Genomic DNA, 7864 nt, shown 5'->3' on the forward strand with positions numbered 1-7864 from the left:
CCGAAAGGTGTTAACAAAGGACAAGTGTGACCTTTGTGGCGAAAGTGAGTCATCTAGCCATTCCTTGTAGGGATATATGATTGCAAAGGAAACCTGGGTTGAAACAAAGTTTAGGCTTGACAACCTAATTCCACCCCCAAAGGACTTTCTAGATGTGGTCTGGCTGCTAATGGAGTCACTGGGGGAAAAGAACTGGGAAGGCTTTACTATCACAGCATGGAGTTTGTGGAACCATAGAAACTCAGCTCGGCATGGGGGAGTTTGTAAACGGGGGAAAACCATTGTAGGGAAAGCTCAAAAATATGAGGTTGAAGTGTGTGCTTCTATACCTTTTAATTGCAAAGGAACTCCATCTGCTCCTAGGCTCAAGCGCTAGACTCCCCCTCCTCAAGGAAAATACAAGGTTAACATTAATGCTGCTGTGTTCAATGATCTGGGCTGCTGTGGAATTGGGGTGGTAATTTGAAATGACCAAGGGCAGATGATGGGAGCAATGTGCAAGAAAGTAGAATTCTCGCTGGGGGCTCTTGAAGCAAAAGCAAAAGCCATTGAAGCAGGAATTTTCTTGGCTTGGGATCTCGGGTTGAAAGACATTGTTGTGGAAGGGGACTCCCAACAAGTTATACAAGCTCTAAATGTCTCCAACCCTCCTGCCCTTCCCATCCTAAGATTGTCGAAGGCTTAAAGCGGGGTTTGCTGAAGTTTAACTCTTGGAAGGCCGAGCATACCAGAAGAAACACCAACGTAGCTGCTCACTTGCTAGCTAGGAATGCAAAGAATGTAAAAGATAGTGTAATATGGGTGGAGGATACTCCTCCCTTTATTGAACATCAGATTTTGAATGATGTAATCCCATGGGGCTACTGTCTGTATTAATGAAATTGAGTTCAAGTTTACAATAAATAATAATAATAATAATAACACAACATGTGTGTGACTGCTAGAATTAAGTAGGAATGAAACAACTATAATTTCTTTCATGCAGCAAACTACAATTATATTCCTTCTATTCCATTTGCGTTAAATAATAGTAACATGCAGACCTGACAATCCTAATAGAAGAGATTGATATTCTTTCCTTTTCTTCTCTTTTCACATTACATTTTTATCTCAATTTTGAATTTATGTTTTTATTTTCATTTTTTTACAAAAAAGCGACCAATCTTTATGTCCATTAATTAAATAAAATCAGTTAGCATACCTCGTTCTTCTCGTGTTTCCCTTCTTAAATTTAAGAAATGTGTTTCTAAGTGCATTTATTTCATTGACGACAACATTTGCAGGCATCCGCTCATTCAGTGATGTTGTAGAACATGAAAATTCAATTTGGAACACAGATATTAAGCAATCTTTTATTCTGCTACTAACATTGACCTGATGATCTTCTTCAATTATTGCATGCACTTCTATGTCATCCTCATTTTTGTCATTATCGACATCTTCATCCTCCTCAAAGAACATTAATGGATCCATTATATCCATGACATTTTGAGCAAAGCCATTGACATGAACCTATGAATACTCAAACCATCTTTGAAAATTTCATCGATAGGTTTTTTCCCGGTGAACATCTCTAGCAATAGTATCCCAAAGCTGAAAATGTCTCCCAATGTTGAAACTTGGCCACCCATCCCATACTCTGCAATTCATTAATAAATTTAAGAAACGTTACTCTTATGAGCTTAGAATTTAACTACTAATGCATTATGCAATGTTTACACATATATCCCTTCATACAATTTTGTGGATGTGTGTGTGTGTCTTTGTTGTTTTGTAGACACTTTTTTTTTCGAAGTGGCCAATGGTGTTAAACATGTTTCCCTGCACAAAAAGTGATGTCAAACTGGAGCATATAGTTACTTTTGAAAGAATCCGTACGTTCATTTAATTTCAATAGAAATTGTTAAACAAGCAATGAGTTGTGCTTCATCTAGTTGAAACATTACCTGGAGGAATGTACCCAATGGAACCCTTTAGCTCACTTGACAAGGTTTGAGTTTTAAAGGGATTATCAGATGCTTCAAAGAGGAACTTCACCCATCCAAAATCACCAACATGGGCTACCATATTTTCGTCAAGGAGTATATTACTTGGTTTTAGATCACAGTGAACAATTGGTGTTTGGCAATGGTGATGAAGATATTCTAATGCAAAAGCAACATCAACGGCTATGTTTAGTCTTTGAATAAAGTTCAATCTCTTGCTATGATATTGCACATCATTTTTAGGATGCAACCATTGGTCTAGACTTCCATTGCACATGAACTCAAAAATTAGACTCTTAAAAGTCATTACCTTTATGATCAATGCTAGAGAAAGCAAGGATAATCTTGAGGAGATTGCGATGACGTATATTTCTCAAAGCATTGCATTCATTAATGAAACTTGTGGAAGCTTCTTGTTGTTGAAGGTTTAATACTTTTATCGCAACAATTGCTCCAGTTTTAGAAAGAACTCCTTTGTATACAAAGCCAAAGCTACCTGAACCCATCAAATTGTTCTCAGAAAAACCATTTGTTGCTTTTAGGAGTTTTGCATAAGAGATATGTAATTTCCAATCTTCAAAGGAAGATGTAGTCAATGCTCTCTCTCTTGAACTTTTCACAATAAAACATGTAGGGAAAAAATACAACAGAACAAGCACAATTAAGATCAAGCTAGTGATAGGAATTACTAGTTTGAGTGCAAGAAGCTTCCGAGACGAATGAGGTTTTTTTATGAAGCATGTAGGTAAATATAATTCTCAAACACCACCACATAGCTTATTATTTCCAAATATTGAAATTGCGCTTGCATTTGCAAAAATACCTTCACTTGGCATTTTGCCCTCAAAATCATTATAAGAAATGTTGAGATGCTTAAGTGACAAAAGTTTACTGAGAAATTCAAGAATATTCCCAAAAAAGTTATTCCGCAAAAGATCTATTTCTTCTAACCGTCTTAACATATTCAACGATAAAGGAATTGCTCTCTCAAATGAATTACCCTCCAAATACAAGTGCTGCAAACTAAGATAAGTATCAAGGGTGGTTGGAATTTCGCCTAATAATGAGATTTTACATGAGTTTCATTGGTGATGGAGTAGTACTTTACATGACCTCCCACTTAACTAATAGTTTAATGACCAAAACTTCTAGGACCACATAAAATATCACAATTTTTGTCACAATTGTCCATATGACAGGTTGTGAATGGTGGGAAAAAAAGTGATAGGTCCATGTGAAAATGACAAGTAGCCAATCATAATCTAGCATATGTAGGATAGTGGTGATAAAAGTTGTGGCTTTTATGGGTTACTAGAATACACTTCTCCCTCAAATGTTTGCCTCCCTCTCTCTTAACGAAACATGGAGGTACCAATAATGGGTTTTCTCAGGATTGATGATGACTTTGCTTTTTTAGGGTAAAACAGAATTTGTAAATTGCATTCTAGGCAAAATTATTTTTACAAATACTAAAGTGCCCAATTAAACAATTAAACAACAACCCCCCCCCCCCCCCCCGCCTCAATCTTTTTCTAGAATGCATTTTCATGCCCTACAAAAACCGAGAACCACATTTCCAATAGATTTGGTTCCAAAAGAGTAAGCTTGGTACTACAATCATTTCCACAACTTTGTCACAACTTATCAATGTAGCGAATTATGAGTGCTGGAATTGTGGACTCACATGGACACAATTTTTGTCCACCACTTATAACTTGCAACGTAGGCGAGTTATGGCCAAAAATTGTGGAAATTGTTGTAGTAGTAGACTTGCTCAGTTTGATAGGAGTAGTTGATTGAGTAGAGCTTAATGCTAGTTGATTGAGTAGAGTGCTATTGCTGGGTGCTGAGTATGTTAGTGACTGCTGGAGTTGTTAGTTAAGAAGTTAGTTAGGATGCTAGCTGTATACAGCAGTTAGGATGGCAGAGCTAATGATTGTAACTATTTTGTAACTGCCAGAATTGTACTAAATTGTATATAAAGTGGAGATGTGAGAATTGAGAATAGGCAAAAATAATACAAGCACATTCTTTGTTTCCTTTTCTCTCTAATCTTTCTAATCTTCCATTCTCATTCCTTAGGAGGTTAGTTGACTCGAAGAACTATTGAATACACTCATCACCACTAAGTTGATTCCCATCACAGTTCCAAACACTAACTAAATATGCTAATTAATATTTTATATTTCTGTCTGATGGGTAACAGTTGTCACACAACCCCAATTTTGTAAAAGTCCATCCCAACTCTAACCTTGATACATGGCTAAACTTGTGGAATCTCAAGTGTCATCTCACAATCCAACGAAATCCAGAAGATTCACAATGGGGAAGGATAAACTTCTCCACGCACAAAACTATAACTGATATAAAAACACCTCGAGTGTGACACTATGATAGATGTTCAACATTTTTGAAGTCGCAGGGTGTTTCACCAAAGCAGAGGAACTCTGCACAACCTAGTGCTAGTAACTAAAAATCCAAGCCACATGAGCAGAGGAGTATAATTTCATGCCACTTGGAACCCGCTATTTGTATATTTGGTGTATTTCAATTCTCTCACGTAAATGTGGATCTCATGTACCAGATCCACATTTGATTGAAATTTTGGGGTTTGTAAAAAGAGTGTAATGAATGTATATGAGATCCACATTTGAGGTATTGATTAATGAGCTCTACCTTTATCTAAACGAAATGTATAATATATCAGTGCACTAACTAACTTTACCCATATTCGCGTCAATATTTCTTCTTTCTTTTAATATTATTACAAATTAACAATTGGATAACATTAGTCTATCAATATTTCAATATAGGCCTTTGCAATATTTGAGGCTTTGAACCTAATGCACTCAAAGCTCTAGAGGGTTTTTTTTTTTTTAAATCAAAATAATTTATCTTAATAAAAAGTTCTAGAGTTCTTTTTTTAATTATTATTATTTTTTAGAATCAAGAAACTTTACTAAAAGTTTGTTTTTCATCCCAAAATTTTAAAAAGTTTGACTTTCTATCCTTAAACTTATTATTATTTTTTTTTGTTTCTAAACTATTGAAAATAGTTCTTTTTTTCATTTATATTTTTGCCCTTAAACTATTATAAAAACTCTTTACAAAATTTAAGGATGAAAAAATGACTTTTTAAAGTTGAGAGACAAAAGATAAACTTTTATCAAAAGTTGGGGCTCCAGGTTTGGTTGGAAGAAATGCTTGAGGATATTCCCCCCTTAATTTTATTTGATGTTCATTAGTTTGGTTGATCAATTAGGGCTCACAGTTTTTAGTGTCTAAACATTGAAAACTATTATTTGGAATTATTTACCGGCCCTAAATCCCCAAGCTTGTTGTCTGGTTTCTCAAAAAAAAAAAAAAAGGCATAAATGCACTTTTAGTCCCTATATTTTGACGTTTTTTTTATTTTAGTCCCTACATTTTATTTTTACTACTTTTAGTCTCTAAACCAATTTACGCGTGTTATTTTCGTCCTTTCCATCAGTCAATTGAAGGAAATAGTTGAGGTGGCAGCCGGAGACATTAAAATATTATTAAAAATGTCACGTCAGCATCTATTTTTTTTTTTTAAAAAAAATGTCAATTTTAACTAAAAAAAAAAAAAAAGCAGAATTAAAAACAATAAAATCAAATGCCTATGAATACAAAAACACAAACCTAGAAAATCAAACCCAAGAACACGAATCAAATGCCGAGGAAATTAAAAGACCTTCAAAGATTCAAAACACAAAGAACACAAACTCAAACCCAACCCTCAATCTCTAGCAAACCCAGAACACCACATAAAAAATCAAACCCTCCATACAAACATCAAACCCAAAAACCATCATAGCTGCCACAACCCACCATCCCAACCGCCATAACCAAACCCAACTCGGTCTCAACCCAAGCCATCTCGATCTCTACCCACCCCAACCCAACCACAACCTTAGCCACCTTGACTCAAGCCACCCCAGCCTGACCTAAACCCAAGCCGACCTCTACCCACCCTAGCTGGTTCACAATCTACCCACCTCAACCCAACCTCAAACCCAGCCACCCCGAGCTCAACCCCAGCCACCCCAGTCGGTCTCAACCCACCCAGCCCAGACCAACCTCAAATCACCCCACCCCGATCTCAACCCATTCCATCCCGATCTCAACCCACCTAACCCAGACCAACCTTAACTGATCTTTACCCATCCACCCCACCTCAATCTCAACCCACCCAACCCAAACCAACCTCAACCCACCCCGATCTCAATCCATCCCACCCTGATTTCAACCCACCCAACCCAGACCAACCTCAACCCACCCCAGCCGATCTCAACCCATCCACCCCACCCTGATCTCAACCCATCCACCTCGATCTCAACCCACCATAGCCACCATGAGCCACTACACCACCAGGTACCACGAGTGAGAAACACGAGAGAGAGAGAGAGAGAGAGAGAGAGAGAGAGTAGAGAATGAGAAAATTTGAGAGAAAGTGAGACACGGATGAGAGAGAGAGAGAGAGAAGAAAAATTAATTTAAGAAAATGAGATGGAAGAGAAAACACCAGAGAGAGTTTTTTTTTATCTTAATTATAGTGATTTTTATTTTATTTCTGTTTTTTATTTAATTAAAATTAACAAATTATTTAAAAAAAAAATAGATGCTATGTGGCATTTTTAATAATATTTTAATGTCTTCGGCTGCCACCTCAGCTATTTCCGTCAGTTGATTGACGGAAATGATGAAAATAACATGCGTAAATTGGTTTAGGGACTAAAAGTGGTAAAAATAAAATGTAGGGACTAAAATGAAAAATGTCAAAATGTAAGGACTAAAAGTGCATTTACGTAAAAAAAAAAAAAAGACGAAAGATAAACATTTGATAAAGTTTAAGGATACAAATAATATTTTAGCCCGAATTTATCTTAATAAAAAGCTCCAGAGGTTTTTTTTTTTTTTTTTGGACAAACAAGGGTGTCCAAACCTCTTTGAGTATCCGACTATTCCCTAAGGTGTTTGCAGTTCCCCTGTCCTGCACATACCAGGTTATTACAAGGAAGAATCCTATGAGGGTGGTCCCAAGATACTGACAAGAAGTTTTGAACCTAAGATTTTATGAATATCATAAGGTTTGAGGAACTTTCCTAATCTCTTAGGGGTTTAAAAAGAAGTTTTGAACGTAAGATTTTATGAATATCATAAGGTTTTAGGAACTTTCCTAATCTCTTAGGGGTTTAAAAAGATCTAGAGTTAAAACTATAATTCTTATTTCAATACCGAATGGGCACTTAGAATTTTAAATAAAAAATAAAAAGCTTTACACATTTTTCATGCGTTATAAATCTAAAACTTAGAAACATCATTTATTGTAATTTGTCAAATACTTAAAATACTAAGAGCTTTTTAGTTAAAGCTCAATATCTCAAAAACTCTATTACTTAAAACTCTACAGATAAAAATAGCTTAGCTTGATGTTGCGACTTGAGGCCAATAAGCATGTGGTGGACAAGAAATGGTTTTCCCATACCAAAACCTATATTCCTGCCCCATTTGCATTTCTTGGAACTAAAATAATGAAAACAAAGTAATATTATCCCTACTTATTTCTATCATTGCAATTTTTATTTTTTTTAATATTTTTTTATATAGTTCTTTGGTGATTTTTATTGGATATTTTTGTTCTTCAGCCTTGACACTCGTATAATTTTATCCGTTTAATGAATTTTCAGTTGTCCTTATATCGTGTTTAGGTTATGGTTGGAATAAAAATTCACTCAAATGGAATCCCTTTATAGTCTTAATAATCTATGTTGTCTATAAGAGGATTTTCATCTTTAGATTGAATTTTTATGTGGTTTAGAAATGCTCCTAGACCCTACATTTATTAGGGACAAAAC

At 35.6% G+C, this 7864-nt stretch overlaps 1 pseudogene; it reads right to left on the reverse strand.

Annotated features, from left to right (window-relative positions):
• Positions 1-1188: 1188 nt before the first annotated feature.
• On the reverse strand, positions 1189-2947 carry LOC142609027 (putative LRR receptor-like serine/threonine-protein kinase At3g47570; annotated as a pseudogene).
• Between the last annotated feature and the right edge of the window lie 4917 nt (positions 2948-7864).

This window comes from Castanea sativa, chromosome 9 (assembly GCF_040712315.1).
Source record: "Castanea sativa cultivar Marrone di Chiusa Pesio chromosome 9, ASM4071231v1".
NCBI classification, from domain to species: domain Eukaryota; kingdom Viridiplantae; phylum Streptophyta; class Magnoliopsida; order Fagales; family Fagaceae; genus Castanea; species Castanea sativa.